Source organism: Miniopterus schreibersii (assembly GCF_964146895.1).
Source record: "Miniopterus schreibersii genome assembly, chromosome: 13".
Lineage (NCBI taxonomy): Eukaryota > Metazoa > Chordata > Mammalia > Chiroptera > Miniopteridae > Miniopterus > Miniopterus schreibersii.
The window spans coordinates 28,667,396-28,684,070 of record NC_138113.1 but is presented as its reverse complement, the minus strand read 5'-3'; the positions used below and the strand labels follow the sequence as shown (position 1 = coordinate 28,684,070).

Below are 16,675 nucleotides of genomic sequence, written 5' to 3'. Positions count from 1 at the left end.
AAATATAACCTCAACTCTACTGACCAAAGACCTAATAATTATAAACTATAAACCTCTGAATAATTACATAGAGCCAGAAATAATGTTTCTATTCAAGAGGACACCCTCTGAAATATATGTAAGATACCAAAAGTAAAGCAAAATTTAGAGTTATAAATCTGAAGACTGCAATATAAGAGAAACAAAGCTATTGGCGGCTACTCTAAAAAGCTATAAAATTAGTACAATGTCTAAGTCCAAGTTTCTAATGGACTTTATTATAGGATAATTAAGATATCTGTTAATATCATTTTTAAAGAAATTCTTAATAGGAACTTGGTTTGTATTTAAGCCCCTCAAGATAAAGTTCACTCACTGTTTTCATATTATATTTAACATCCAAACCCTCTCTGTTCTTATTTCCACTCACTCGCCCAAATACTGCATTTTTAAAAATCTCATCTTCACAGTATCCAAAACTAGTAAGTTGCTTGGATTATCCCCGCTGGCAGTCCCCACCTCCATCCACCTCTCACCACCCACCCTCATATGTCACTAGCAGGCTCAAACCCTCCTGAAGACTGCACCCCCTCCCGCTTTGGTTTTAGCACTCTGACTTAAAAAAAACAGAAACCAAGCCTATCTAGTTTTTAAAAAAATTGAGAGACCACAGTTAGAAAATAAATACAAGCAAGAATCAAGTACTGCAGACAAACTGCCAATGAACTTAATACAAAGTCAAAAAGTGCCTTTTTCTCTGCTTCTACAATGTTTTAGTGTTCAAGCATCCATAATTCATAACCAAAAGACTACCACACATACTAAAAAATAGGACTTTTTAAACCTTTGGGGCCCCAATTTCATTAAAACTGCATATTTTGTGGGAGTAGTAGGTGGGGCAGGGGAACCTCAACGTTAAGTTTGAAATAATGCATTACTAATGAGCCCAGGTAAAACCATGCAAGATCAGAAGTTGCACAGAAGTATTTTCCTACATACACTCACGAGGTTTTTTTTAAGACTCCTGGAACTAAAAGATAAACAAATTAAAATAAACCTTGCTAAGCTGAGGAGGAAAGCAACTATCTCTAGTTCTTGGTGATACATTTAGAGGAGTGATTTTGCTTAGGTGAAATGACAAGTTTCCAGATATTCTGTTAAACTATAGCTATTTTAAGGCAGGCCGAGGCTGCATCAGTGCTTGTCACACAGCTTGCTCCCAATCTCTTGGCCGTTCTCCAACACATTCCAACTTCTTATGCACAGCCTTGCTGGAATCACATCCCACTTACCTCTAAAAACACACTAAGTAAGATGTTGCCACATTACACAACCAACCTGCCATTTATTCCCACCAGGTCACTTCACACAATGCCTGGCTTAAAAAAAAAAAAAATCAAATCAACACTAAGCTGTGGATGCAGCTTAGTCCAAATGATCCATATTAGTCCCCCAAACAAGCATCAGAATACTGCTCAAACTGGGAGGGAAGCACTGTACCTCACTGCCTGAAGAAAGCTGAGGACTCGCCAGCTAGGGAGGGATAACTGATACGGAGAGGAAGAGCGAGATCAAATCTTTAAAAAGGGACACCTTGACTGTAGATGCCAAACCCTAGCCATGCCCCCACTGACTATACTCTGAGGCAGATGATTAATCAGGGTACATTTTAAAAGATAATCTTAGTATTTAATGAATCTCATTACCTCTGTGAAAAGAACAATTTAACATAGCAATGCATCCTCCTCTAAGCTAACATTCTCTCCAATTGTTAATATTTGGCCAAAAAAAAAAAATCCTCTTTAAAAACAAACTGGAATGGTTAGCCACATGCTGCTACATTCCATTCTTGCTAAAAAAATATTTAATTAGCACATTTGATCCTCATGCTCTGCACAGCTGCACAACATTCCAGTGAATTCCAGTGATAGGCGAGCTATCCATATACTCTTTACATTAAATATCTACTTTAAAAGTTGAGAAGACTGAGAAGCAGTTCTCAAGTATGACCTACTGAAGACATAATTTAGTTCATGTGAATAGGCTTTCTGTAACCAGGGTGTAACCCAACGGAGATATATACTATAATTAAAAATAAAATATTCATGCAAACATACACTAACAAAGTAATTCTGCAGAGCTGGAAATGTATATTGTACAAAATTCAACTGACAATAGTCTTCCTCAGGAACAAGACAATAAATTAGCCTGCTCTCTAATTAAATTTCCACCCTTTATGAATCAAAGGAGATTTTTCAGAACTAGGATGAAAGCTGGTGCTAATGTCAGGAACACATACTTCAAAAGCAAAACAAGCCTTTCAAAATGACAAATCGTCCTTATTATCAGGAAAACTCAGGAATTCCTTTAGCAGTGGGTGTTGATTTAAAAACAAGTAGACAAACAAAAAAAACCACCTACCTTTAAAACAAAGAATAAAACACAAGGTATGCACTGGTTTCTTTCCTGCTCAAATGGCTCACAAATGTCTTTGCTCCAGGACTGTGGAGCCCTAGACTCCGCCCCAGAAGATAAGTTGGGTATTTAGGGACAGCTGGCAGCACAGAGTTGTCAACCTTGCTGTGAGAAGGACCAGGGCCCCTCTCAAAGAAGTCACCCGATAGATACCTCTAACCACTACTCACCTCCTAAAATAGTGACAGGTGTGCTCATCCAGCCAGAGGTCCGGATAAGGCCACATTCCAGCTTCCTGCTCTCCCCTAACCTGGGGCACAGGGATCAGACTGGGCAGTCTCAGTTGGATGTCTCCCCAAGTGCTGGACCCCAACATCTGCAGCTGCCTGGAAGTCAAGTTGAGATCCCTACTCCAGGCTTCAGACAGCCCAGGCCCATTAACCATCAGGTATTTCCCTTGATGGATTTTAGCCACCCTCAAAGGGAATGATTCCCATCAGGTTGGGAGTTTCTGAAGAACCCCTTATTTAGAGAAAAGAAGTCTACTAGTGTAGCTGAGTTCCATCACCCAACCCTGCTCTATCCATCACCCAGCCTAGCTCAGATTTTCCCTCTAAACTGTGAAAGGAGATACCACTGGTCTTCATTGTTTAAGCCTGAGAAGAAGGTCATTTGCCACTTTTGTTCAGGGCCCAGCACCCCAAATAAGACTTATAACCAACCACAAAGTACCTCATAAAAACTGCTGAAAAGGCTTTCTTTCTCTTCCAACGAAAGGGTATTTCTCCCCTCTTCCCACTCCCTCTTTCCCTCAGCACAATGAAGAAACCACTTTTGCACATTCCTCAGGGAGAGACCAAATGCTAGAAACAAGTCAACAAAGAAATGCCAGTGAGTCACCTCCGTTCATCTGATGTCCCAGGGATTAAAGAATGGGCTTTAGCCTGGTTGGGTGTGGCTCAGCGGCTGAGCGTTGACCTAGGATCCAGGCGATTGGGGTTCGATTCCTGGTCAGGGCACATGCCCAGGTTGCGGGAGGCAGCCGATCAATGACTCTCTCATCATTGATGTTTCTCTCTTTCTCTCTCCCTCTCCTTTCCTCTCTCTGAAATCAATAAAGATATATTTAAAAATAAATAAATAAAATTTAAAAAAATTAAGAATGGGTTTTAATATAATCAAATATGTACACTGCCTTTTCTCCTTGAAACAGACCCTTGCTCCAAAGGTAGAACTTTAAAGACTTCAGTTAATACAAAGTTGAGCTCTAGTGTACGCTTTCAACAGTTTTAACCAAATCCAGTCCAGTAAAATTTATTACATTTAAAACCAAGGTTATAATAACCACATCCATTCCACTTGCGACATGTTATGGGGTAGCTGTTTCAAAGTCTGAAATCTGAAGACAAAAGTAAAATCAGATGTTGTCCAGAGCATACAGAGATGTCTCTCAAGGGAATTAAGGCAACTCTAATGGGAATTCCTTTCAAAACAAAACAGAAAGCACACATTATCTAATGAGAACTTAATTTTGGTATTTTTCCACTGTAAAAGGTTTTTTTGTGGTTTTTTGTTGTGTTTGTTTGGTTTTTTCCAAAAGGAGAAAAGCATCTATAATAAGCAAATTTTTTATTCTTCACCATTTTTCTTTAATACCTCCACCACTAAAAACAGTTAGGGCAACACACAGTATTTATTCCATAGCTTTAAATATGACCAGTAATGAGACTGTATGATTTTCCATGTTACATGTACGAACTGGAAGTGATAAACGTCAAGTGATTCTTCAGACTGTCAAAACGTCCCATCTTCAGCCTAAGATTTGAGAACTGACCCTTATTTGTGAGGTGAACAAATATGTGCAGAGGGAAAAAGTTTTCAAGGATAATTATCAAAATGTTAACTGCAAGTTTATAGGGTCACTGAATTCACTTAGTGATTTTAATTTTCTTCTTTGTGTTCATTTTTATTTTCCATATGATCTACAATACATATTTACTATTTTGGTAATAAAAAAGAAAATATTATTTTAAAAAGTTAAAAGTTTTCTTATGACTTATGCTAATTTACACCTTTGTAAAAGTATATATTCTTCAGAAACCTTTCAGGGTAAAACTATACACTCTATATATTAGCAGACTATCAAAAATTTAGGGACTCTAAAAAGGTAAAGAAGATATTTTAACTTTTAAGGCTATTGTTCTCACTAAAAATAGCACTCCTATGCTACAGGTTAAAAAATACAATGGAAAATGTTTAACCACCACAGAACAAAATAAATAAGCACTGCTTTAGAGAAGAATCTAGCTTTTCCTTCCCCTTTAAATAAGTAAGATAACCCCACCTCCTCAAAGGCCCTAAACTGTGATAGGAACATGAATTTTCCTACCCCAAAGACGCTGTACAGCTGGTGAACATTCCAGAAAAATATGCAGCCCTTGACCGGTTAGGTTTGGCCTTGAGGCAAACACACTAGGACAAAAATTACCCCTGAAACAGCCACCCAAGACGGTAGGGAACAACAAGAACTCCATCCAGAGCCAAAGGCAGTAGCCATAGGGCTGATCTCTGGGAGGATGTTTTTGAGAGGCTCCCGTGGGGCTCAGTTCCTACATCTTTTCCCACACTCCATGGAAGTACCATTTCAGGCAAGGCTCTCACAAAATGCACACTGAAATGTGAAATGGAAAAATCTTTTCAACATTTCAGGGTTCTTTACACCTTCTGTGTTAATACTGCTTTTCAGAAAGTTACGGTAGAAAAAATTTGAACAGAAGGTGTATGTATCTGATTAACCATTTTACTTCATTCTTAGCCAGCTAAAATAAGGTTTGTTACCATGTTAGGATATTTTTGATAAAAAGCAAGAGTTTACTGTTCAGCATTTCCAAAAGTTTGGAAAATATGGAGAGATTAAATTGGAACTTTTCCACAATCCCATCACCCAGAGATAATCTCTGTTAGGCTAATGAACTTTCTAAGCACGGACATATATAATTGCATAAATTAAACACTGAACATATATATTTAAAAGAATAATTTCTATTATATTTATATATCATTCCAAACTTCATCCTAGTTTACCTGTTGAGTAAAAACCTATAGTTATGTTCTGATACAGATTTTACTGTCCAACCAATGGCTTCAAGTTTACGTTAAAGATCAGAATGAGCAGGGAACTCTAGATTCTAGAGCAGAGATGCCAGACTGTTCAAAGAATCATTCAGGTGTTCACTCTCACAGCTTAGAGTTTACTAAGAATGCAATTATGACACCTATAAACAAGGGTCAATTTTAAGGCAATCTTAAAACTGTAACATTTTACTTTCATATCTCAAAAGACACTTTAATCTTGAAACCCTCTTCAATCAATCAAGTAAAGTTCATGGCAGAATAGATACAAAATTCATGAAAGTAAATTAGTTCATTTTTATAAGCCACCTTTTATAAAGTGCCAATACATTTGGGGACTTGGACCATAAAAACAGAAAGTACTATTTTCTCCCAAACATGTCCTCCACCAGCTAAGGCCATGATTCATTCCTGGGATTCACCTTCAAAATATTCTCTTTATAATATTCCCACCTGAAAAGTCTTAAAATAGCCCTTTGCCTCCCTTCAAACTGGAAATTAATCACACACACACACCTCACCTATGCAATATAGATAAGATAGAATAGATATGTCATATGTTTATATAAATATACATAACATCACATAGGAATTTCCTTTCATATAAAAAAGCAAGGATATCATTAAAATTCGTTCCACCCATTCTTAGCCTAAAATATTCTCAAAGGCTGAAAAACCATTAACTGGAAGTAATCTAAATCAGGAGTCATTTTTAAAATTTTCAGTTGGAATTTTATCTACATTCCCGACCAATTCTAATGAAACATGATGGTCTAAATGGTTACAAAATTAGCTCCAGCAGTACTCAGGGCTCCCACAAGTGAGAACAAGTATGTCACGGAATTCCATTCCTCCCTCCACGGAAGTATGCGGTTTGGAAACACTCAAGTCCTGGTCTTCCCCACTTTTGAAGCTGGCAAGAGGAGTGTAGAGAGTCAAGTTAGCATTCTACTACATCTGAATGCTCTCCTTCTCCCTAAGACCCACACCCTTAAGATGCTGACTTACTTATTTTGCCACTGCTTTTACATAAGTACATAGGGCAGATATGACAACCCTTTGGAATTTTAAACTATTCCTTAACAATGACCTACAATTTGCCAGATTTGCTTTTTTCTTTCCTTTTTTAAAAATTAAAGTGGTGACTGCTTTTGATTAAAAAAATAGTCCTCATGGAAATCTATATTATCTACTATACTCTTCTCTATGTGTGAACTATTTCAACACTTAAAATGTGAAACATTAAGTCATAGGAATTTCCTTTCACACAAGAAAGGAAATCACCCATCAACTCACCATCCAAAGCAAACCATTAACATTTTAAGTATTTCTATCCAGTCTTATTTAATACAAAAAACTGGATTGTACATTATACAGCTTTGTATACAGATTATTTCCACTGAATATTATAGTTAGTATTTTCCCATTTCAGCATTATTCTTCCAAACCATTCTTTTAAGCACTACATTGAATTCCATTCTGTGACTGTGCCATAATTTATTTGATTATGCCCCATTCGCTTTCCCACTAGTATTATTGCTAAGAAAATCCTTGTCTAAAATCCTCTGTCCACAGTGTGGTGATTGCTAGGGTGGAGGGGGATGGGTGGAGGTGGTAGAGGGCATAAAGTGGATAAAAGGTGATGAAAAATTAAATTTTTAAAAATCTCGTCCTTGTTTTCAGTTCTTCCTTTAGGCTAATAAAACCCTTTTTGATAGGCACTGCCACTTTACAGATGAAGATACTGAGGTATGCAGAGAAGTCAAGGCAGTTTGCCCAAGGTTGCTTAGCCAGTCAGTGCCTGGATTGACTACTGTGCAACTCCCAGGCCTAAAGCTCAGTAGGCCCGTATCCAGTGGCCTCCCATCAGCCACGCTAGCACTGACCTGTCTCCTCTAACTGCACTAAGGGTTCTGTTGGAAGCTCAAGTAGCATGTTTAAAGACAAACTGATTCTCTTCCCAACCAAATATACGCCATTCCCCTTAACTGTCTATTTCTCTCACCATCGCTAACCATGCTCTTTGTCATCATCCAAATTTGAAACTTTTATCATTTTATTTCGTCGTTCCCACTTAGATCCACCAGGTCCCATCCATTCACCCTACAGTAGGCCCCGGATTGGGCCTTCACAACCTGTCTCCCATCTCTCCTCTCCTCATTCCCGCAGCCACCACCATAACTTGCTCCCTTAACATCTAGACCACCACAACAACCTGTTTTATTTCTCCTTGCTTCTAGTTTCTTCCTGTTCCACTGTATTTTGAACGTGGCTGAAATGCTGTGCTACTCAAATATCTTATCATCACAGAATTATGTAAGTTACAGGATCTTAAAATCTAAGTGCCAGATCTGGTCAATTGGTTACTGCCTACAACACTGTATTAAGAATGTTACCGAGGCTCTATCTCGGCTCTGCAGAAAAAGAATGCCATGATTATTTTCCAAGTTTGCCAGGGACAGTGGGAGCGGTTCCCATCTGCCATGTTTTAACCCCTACTATAATTTCATCTGTGATTTTCATTTTATAAATTTAGATCTGAGGCCAGAAGGGTTAATGGCTTGCCGAAGTCACACATCTGGTCAGTAAAAGTGTTTTATCTTCTGTGTACATATACAGAGTATAATCTATACAGATTATAAAGTCCTTGGATTCAAGAACTAATCCTTAGTCAACTTTAAGCCAGCCTACAACATCATCACCCTAACCCAACTTCAAGCCCTAGCCAGAGAAGGTAACCAACAGTTATTTACTAGAAAAAAAAAAAAAAAAAAAAAATATATATATATATATATATAGAGAGAGAGAGAGAGAGAGAGAGAGAGCGAGCGAGCGAGCGCCTGGCCAGGCGTGGCTCAGCAGTTGAGCATCGACCTAGAATTCAGGATATCAAGTTTCGATTCCCGATCAGGGCACATGCCCAGGTTGCAGGCTCCATCCCGATCACTGATGACTCTCTCATCATGGATGTTTCAACTCTCTCCCTCTCCCTGAAATCAATAAAGATATATTTTTTTAAAAAGTTTAAATATATATATATTTATATTGCAAAGTAATCTTAGAGTAGCAGCAAAGGGAGAATATTAGATAAATGCTTCTTGGTAAATAGAACTGTAATTATACTACTTTCAAGAGTTGAAACATGACCTAACAAAGGGTTTCCAATAAATAATCTTATACAGCCTCTGTTGATCAATATATATTCCAATGGTAATACAACCTTTTAAAAAAATAAAAGAATAAGCTGTTTAATAGCTCTTTTGATACAAAAATGTTAAGATAGTTTTTGCAAAGCATTTCAAAAGGGGTCAGTGGCTCATATAGCTTAGGCAATCTGAGGAGCAAGTAACGAAAATTTTATCAGTTGAACACCTACTACATGCCTAGCACTGTACAAGGCTGTCTCACAACCATGAGTATTAGTATTTCAATTTTACTGATGAGAAAATTGTGGTTATGAGAGTAATAAACTAGCTCAAGGCTAGAGCCTAGCTATGGCCACATGACTAGTATACAATAGCATTAAGATTTGAGTCCAAAATAAATAAATAAATAAATAAAATTAAAAAAAGATTTGAGCCCAGATTTGACTACAAAATCCAGGCTCTTTCCAAACGAAGGAAAATTTTTTTGTAACATCAAAATCATCCTCACAAACCTTAAAGGAAAACCCAATTATAACTTACCAAAATTATGAATGACTATTCATCAAAAGAAACCACAGAGTACCTTTATAAGAAAAAAAACCCACACACAAACTGGGAGGTAAATTTTGCAATACATATAATCCACAAAGGATTAGTAAGCAATCTACATAAAGAACTCCTACAAATCAATAAGGAAAAAAATCTAAAAGACAAACAGGCAAAAGACTAAACAGGGACTTCACAAAAGAAGGAACCCAAATGGCCAATAATATAAATAGGTACTTAACCTCAATAATCATAGAAATTGCAAATAAAAAACACGGTGATAGAACTTCACAAATGGGCATTTTCAACTTTGGTAAATGACGTACTGGCAAGGTTATGGAACAACAGTAACACTATACCCTACCAGTGGGAATATAATTGGTATAATCACTTCGGAAACTTTGACAGTATCTAGTAAGGTTGATGATACACATATGATCCAGCAAATGTCATTCCAGAGAGAAAGAGAAAAAGAGAGAGAAAGAAACAGACAATGTGTATGCATGTGTCTATCTCTGCATATATACTAAGAGACATATAGAAGAGCCATTCATAGCAGCTCTTTTATAACAGCAAAATAAGTGAAATTAAACCAAATGGCCATCTACAGTACAAGGAATAACTCATAGTAGATTACTATACAGCAGTGAAAATGAATGAACTACAACAAAATGAATGAATCTCAGGAATATAATATTAATCTAAAAGTGTAAGTCACAGAAAAATAAAGCATAATTTCATTTATATAAAGTTCAAAAACTTACAAAATTAAGTATTTTAAAAAGGGTAACCTATAAAGAAGAGCAAGGAAATGAGAAGCATGAAATTCAGGACACTGGTTGCTTCAGATGGGATGACACAGGGATATTTATGGGATTCTGAATATATAATAAGGTTCTTCTTCTTGAACTAGGCAGTAGCTGCCTGAGTGTCCACTGGTCTTTATGAGCATTATTTTGTATGTACAGTTACTTAATAAAAATCAACTTTAAGAAAAGAAGGGACCAGAAAGGCAGGATATTGAATATACTAGGAGAAACAGCTAATGAGAACAAGATGCCAGAGGGGAGCAGAGGGAGCAGAGGGGACAGAGGGGACCCTGGGCTTCCTGGATTCCAACTCTGCTGTCTCAAAATCAATGCCTTTTGGGGGGCTGGGGGTGTTTACCAACTTTAGAAAGAAACCCCAAAAACTGATTAATCTCTATAATTAACAGGACTATTCCACCGAAATATTAAAGAACTTTATAATGGTTTTCTGTATTAAATAATCTACAGTGAATGCATCACTTTCTTCAACACCGCTTAGTGACACAAGGGAGAAAATGTGTTGATATTTGAGCAAAAGAAAAGACAAAAGTAAGATATAAGAAGGAACTTTTTGATACAGAAGTACCTTAGATGAAGTAGAGCAGTTTCTCCATTTAATGTGCATACAAATCACTTAGGGGCATTGCTAAAATGCAAATTATGATTGGTCTGGGGTTGGGGCGTCTCAGAATCTGATTTATAACAAACGTCCATGAGATCCCAATGTTTTCAGTCCATGAACCTCATTGTGAGGGTAGCAAGGGATATTAGGAAAACGCCTTCTCCGGTGGTATTTAAAAGTAATGGTTGATTTAACTGGGATAGTTTAATTTCACTCAAAATAAAGAGATTGATGATGTTATTCCTACACTATATGAACTTGGATACAGGACAATTGTTATCAGAAGAATCAAGAGTACTAAACTAGGTTTTTTGCAAAGAAAATATGCTTTGAAAAACAGCAAAGACTGAAAATTTATAAGACACTTCCATGAGATGTTTTACTCATCTCCACAGACCTACAGAAGCAACTTTTTCAGAGGAAGTATTGGCCTTTTCCTTATGGAAGAAAGGTTTACATTCACAATAGTCTCGCAGGAAAAAACCAGGACTACCATGAGGAAATCCACAGAACATTAATTAAAGCCCAATTATAATGCAGCTGTTGGTCAGTGCCCAACATAATTAAAGGAGCATCACATCACCGCATGTAAAAAAATATATGTTGGGCTTTAAAATTCTCTCTAAGAATATGCTATTAAAATGAAAAGTTTATTTCAACAAAAACCACATCAAATAATTTCCGCTCATCATGTCTGTTTGTTTAGTAGTAGTAAAATCCTTCCATCTCAAAACAGTACTTCCACATGTAAAGTCATACTTTCATACAGCAAGACAAAATAACCACTCCAACAAACTCCTCCAAAGAAAGCTGTCAATGCCAAGTCTGCTAAGGATGTGCCACAAGCAGAGAGTGAAGTCTTCTCACTGGCTCCTACAACATCTCACACAGTTGTTAATACTCTCACCCAAGAGATCCTTTCTTCACAGACAGCCTGCACAACAGGAGATGACCAAGTTTCTTCACTGCCCCAATACTTTTCATTTGCTCAGATGAAGGTTTTGGACAGTCCAGAGATGACAAAGTTACAGATAGCTTAACCTAACAGAATTCTGCACCTGGTGTTTAAGTCAGAACAGCTAAACCTCCTGTGACATCAACACGGGATATTTTCTTACAACATAGTAAATCCGAAATGTCTGGATAATCCATGGGAACAATACTCCCAAACATCTTTATACACTATTTTATACAACCAGCAAAATGATGAAACCCAAATCCAAAAAGTTCCATATTTTAATGGCTCTCTTTCAGAAGAAACTCAAAATAATGAACATTAAACCACACAATCTGCATTCAGTTCTACTTTGCAGAGCTACCATGAAATCAAATGCCACCAACTTGGATTCATTAGAGATTTAAAAAATAAACCTTGCTTTGAAACATTGACCTTTCCTTCTAGTTAGCATACTGAAATTCCCTTTTTTACCTATACAGTTTAGAAGAACCTAGGGTGACAGCTGAAATGTATCCCATTTGCCATCCCACACTGAATACATGAATTGAAGAGGTAACATTTAGAAGGGACATTCCCTGTGTAGTAGCCCAGACTAAACAGATGAGAACACTGGCAACCATCTCCTTCTGACCAGATACCTGCCTCAGAGGCCCTGGTGGTCTGCCCTTCTCAACCCCCTCCCCAGCTACACCGGCAAAAAATATGTATACAAAAATACATATAAACAAACATAAATGAAGTCAGTTACCATCATAATCCCATTAATCATGACTAACTTGGCTATCTAAATTTATAAAAGTCTTAATACCAATTCACCACCAATCATGACACTCATTTACCTAATAATCCCTAATAAAACACCCAAACATGTAATTGTACTTGTTTTACAGAAAAAGCAAATGAGGAGAGCAAAGCAAATACGAGTTAATCATTAACTACCCATCAAAAAATACAAGTTCCTTTTAAATCAATCTATTCGACCACTGAATATTTTTGGAAATGTCTCAGGGACATAAAAACTAAAATAGATGAGTCGTTTCATTTCAAAAAATGGTTTCCTGTAGGAAAAATTCATCTTCTTCGTACTGACCAAAGACGGAGGTACTGTAACGTCATAGCTATGAAGCTCCAATAAACATCAACTTTTCATACATTAAGAAATCGATCGGTTGTGGTTACAAATTATGGGTGATCCACGGAAACTCGCTGCGACTCCCAATGCTGACTGCACCGCGGCCTCCCCACAGCTCGGGTCCGAGTCCTCCCTCCAGCCCCTCCCCACGGCTCAGGTCCCCAGGTTGGAGATCAGATTGCCGTCCGCAGCTGCAGGCAGGCTCCCTCCGCCCGCATTGGCGCGGCAGGGCGCCCCTTCATCCAAGCACAGCCCAACGGGCAGGCAGGGAGGGGGCACTTCAAAGAAAAGAGTCTCCCGTCAAAGCCGGGGGACCTGGTCCTCGGGACGCCACGTACGGCCGAAGCAGCGTGACAAGGTAGGAGCAGCTCCCAGCCTCGGCCAAGGGCAGCCCCGGGCCTGGGTGGGGCCGGACGGGGGCCGCAGGCGCCGAGCAGCCGTGCCAAGCCCCGCCAGCGAGCACCCCGAGAGGCTGCGATGCTGCTGCATTGTGCTGCATCACGGCGAGGACACCGGGAGCCATCCATCTTGCCAAAAACGCATATCCCACCCCAAATCAGCCCACCGGATCCATCCTCCTCGGCCGAAGCACCCTCACACTTGCCCTCTCACTATCTGGCCTGGCTTTTGACGAAGAATAATGGACAAGGCTGTGTGTCGATCCCCACAACACTCCCCCTCTCCATCTGGATGGCAGGCACTTGGCATCTTTCCTATCACAAAAAAACAAAGAGAAGGCTCCCCCCCACCCCCCAAAAGAGGGTCGCGCGCGGGGTGTGAGGAGTGACGACGAGCAGAGCTTCCAGCCCACCACCCCAAAGGCAGGCCCGCAGGGTCCCCGCGCCGGCACAAACCTGTTGAAGAGAGGGTGGCAGTTGCTGAAGGGCGGGCGCGGCGGCCCGGAGTCCGCAGGCGGCTCACGCCCAGCCCTGGGAGAGCAGGGACTGAGGAAGGCGGGGGGCGGGCGCGGAGGGGGGCGAGGGCGAGGGCGCGGACGGGCGGCGGGGGGGCCGGGACGCCGCCGCGGGCTCAGCTGCAGCGCGGCGCAGCCCGGACCACGCCTGGCCGCATCCTCCGTACCGTTAGGCTCCGATCCCGGCCCTGTCAACGCCGCCCCCGCTCCCACCCGCAGGACTAGGGGGAGGGCGGCCGAAAATACACCCTCGCCGCTGCCCACTCCGCACCCACCCCCGCTCCAGGGGCCGCTGCGCGGGGCTGGAGGGACGAGGCGGCGAGGCAGGGAGGAGGAATTGGCGCCTCTGCGCCAGGGATGGAGCCGCGCGGCCGCGGTGCGCACCGCGGGGCTGCGGCTGCCTCACGCGGGGCCTGCCGTCCCTGCCCCGCAAAACCCGAGTACGTCTAAGCATCGGAAACCCAGGCTCCCCGCGCCGCCCCCGCCCCGGCTCTGCAGCCTCCCCGCCCCCACGCCGCTCCCCGGGAGCAGGGCAGCAGCGGGGCAGCGGCGCCCTCCCGGCCAGGGCCCGCGGCCCTCCTCCCGGCCGCCCGCCGCCCCGGAGCCCGCCAGGAGGCAGCCCCAGTGAGTTGGCATCTTTCTGCCTCAGACCCCCTACCTACCTCCCACGGATGGGGGGGTGGGGGCGCCGGGGTCCCGTCCTCCTCCCGCTCCTCGGCGGCCGGGCGGGTGGGCCGGGAGGCGACTCCGCGGGGCTGCCGCGGCTGGGGCTGTCCGCGGCTCGGGCCGGGGCTCACAGGACGGGACCGGTGGGGCTGCGCGCTCGCTCCGAGCGGAGTGGCGGCCGAGGGAGGGACTGGAGGAATCCGCAGCCTGCACGGCAACAGCTGCACTGATTCCGGGGGCTGGGCGGCAGCGCGGGGCGGGGAGACGAGGGAAGGGAGCAGCGAGGGAGGGGGCGAGGGGCGGGGAGAGGGCCAGGGAGCGCGCACACGCGCGCGCGCGCACTCGCTCTCTCCCGCACCCCCTCCGCCCTCCTCCGCTCTCCTCCTCTCCCCCTCCCGGGGATCCTCCCTCTCGCCTGCCCTCCGCGCCTGCCCGGAGCCCCGCAGCCGCCCACCCGGCGCCTGCTCCGCCAGCGAGCGGAACCTCGGGCGCGTCCACGCTCTGCCCAGCCGAGGCTCTGCCCCGGCCCAGCGCCGACCTCGGCCGCTGCCGCAGGGACTGGCCGGGGCCAGCTTGGGCAGGGTGGGCACCGCCGCCTGGGCTACCTGGGCAAAAGGACAATGGGGGCTTTGTCCCCTCAGCACTGCCGGCGAGGGCCAATTTCACGTTTAATTTGAGGCTAATTCGATTACCTCCATGGGAAGGGGCAGCCTAATTTTCTACGTGACATGTGCAGCCTCTCTTCGCCCGCGACGTTGGCGTTTGGAAGGCGATGGAGAGTCTGTGTCGAGGGAGGTTTAGAGCGTCGTTTGGTTGATTTGGTTTTAGATCGAGGTGGTGGTGCTGCCATGTGAGTTCCATCCAGCCTGATGAAGAGCCGTGGTGATCCCTCCGTGGGAAACCTTGGGGGGCGAGGAGGGGAAGGTTGTTCCTCGGTGAAGTCAAGATCTCCCTCTTTTGTGAGTGTTTCCCCCCACCCTTTCCCTCAGGGTAGCTGGGAACAGATCCTACGAGTGACTCCTCCAGCCCCTGCCTGTGGCCCAAACGCTGACTTGCGCCTGAAGCGGGTGCGCTTCCTAAGCCACACTTGGGGAGGGGCGCCCGCGGCGGCGGAGGCTCCGGAGGCTCGAGGGCTTGAGTTCTCCCCCTACCCACGTACCAGGCGATGACACCGGGCGTTTTCATAAAGCGCCAACGCCCCGTCCCAACCATCTGGTCCACCCCATCAGCCAAGCTATGTAGAAATTATGGAACCACCACTGCTGGGAGAAAAGATGGTGTCATCACCATGACCACCCCTAGAAATGCTCTTTAGAAAGCAGAGTCTGGAGAAACTGACTTTCTGCCTGCTGGGTAGGTGCCCAGCAGTGGCACTGTAAGCTTCCAGGGGAAGAGGGCCCTTGGTTGAAAAGCCCCAAGCCTTTTTCCCTAAAGATCTGACCCTCAACCCCTGAATAAGAAATTTAAATAAAAGACAGTCAAATAGTTTAGATCATGCTTATATCAAATCAGTGGAATGGAAGCCTGGTGGGTTTATCTTTTTGTATGTATTTTTTAATGTAATTTAAAAGATTAAATTAAATTGTCCCAGCAATTCAGGAAGTGGGCTCTTCCTTTTAGGCCTTCATCATCAGTTTGAATGTTTGTACCAATGTTTACATTTGATATATATGAAAAAAATTGAGGAAGGCAAATAATTTAACATTTTTCTCAGAAGGTTGATTAACACAGCCAAAAGGTGAACTCTCCAAGGGCAGGGTTCTTTGTTCACTGTACACAGCAGGCACTTAGGAGATGCTCAAAAATTTTTTGTTGAATTGACTTGAACAGAAGCAACATGTAAGTGGCTGCCCTGATTAGGTAACACCAGTAATGAAAGTTGTTTTCACTTATTTTGGGCCAAGGCCCCCAGTACCTCCCCACTCAAAATGTTAATGAAATACCAAAGAAAACAATAGCAGTACCCCAGTACCCGGAAATGCCTGTTTAAATTCTTCCAGTGACTGCTGTTCTGAAAAGGTGACTCTTAACTGCTTCCTTTATCACAGATAATAGTATTTGAATAAATCTTCATTTGATGGATGAGTCACCTCTCCTACCCCATTCCATTCCCACTCACTTTTTAAAAAATTTCCTTCAAAAGAGCAAAGCCACACAACCTTGCAAGGTACTCAAGCAAAGTGGCAGTAAGTATTCCAAAAATGTGAAAGACAAGGATTCAGAGTTGCACTATAAATACTTGCTCACAATTTCAAATTCTTACCTTTTTGGTGGAAAAAAATCATCACCGGGAAGACTCCATTGTACCACTGAGCAAAGAGGAAGTAACAGGTCAAAGAAAAGACAATCTAGTCCTG

At 42.7% G+C, this 16,675-nt stretch overlaps 1 protein-coding gene across 2 annotated transcripts in view; it reads right to left on the bottom strand.

The window, feature by feature from the left end:
- SPTBN1 (spectrin beta, non-erythrocytic 1) overlaps positions 1-14,693 on the bottom strand; it is a 177,671-nt gene extending 162,978 nt beyond the window's left edge. The window contains exon 1 of one of the 2 annotated variants that reach the window (XM_081157102.1): positions 14,315-14,693. The gene's annotated coding sequence lies outside the window, so the exon portion shown is untranslated. Of the gene's footprint in view, positions 1-13,593; positions 13,876-14,314 lie in introns of those variants that run through there. The other variant, XM_081157103.1, reaches the window with a different exon arrangement.
- Positions 14,694-16,675: the final 1,982 nt, after the last annotated feature.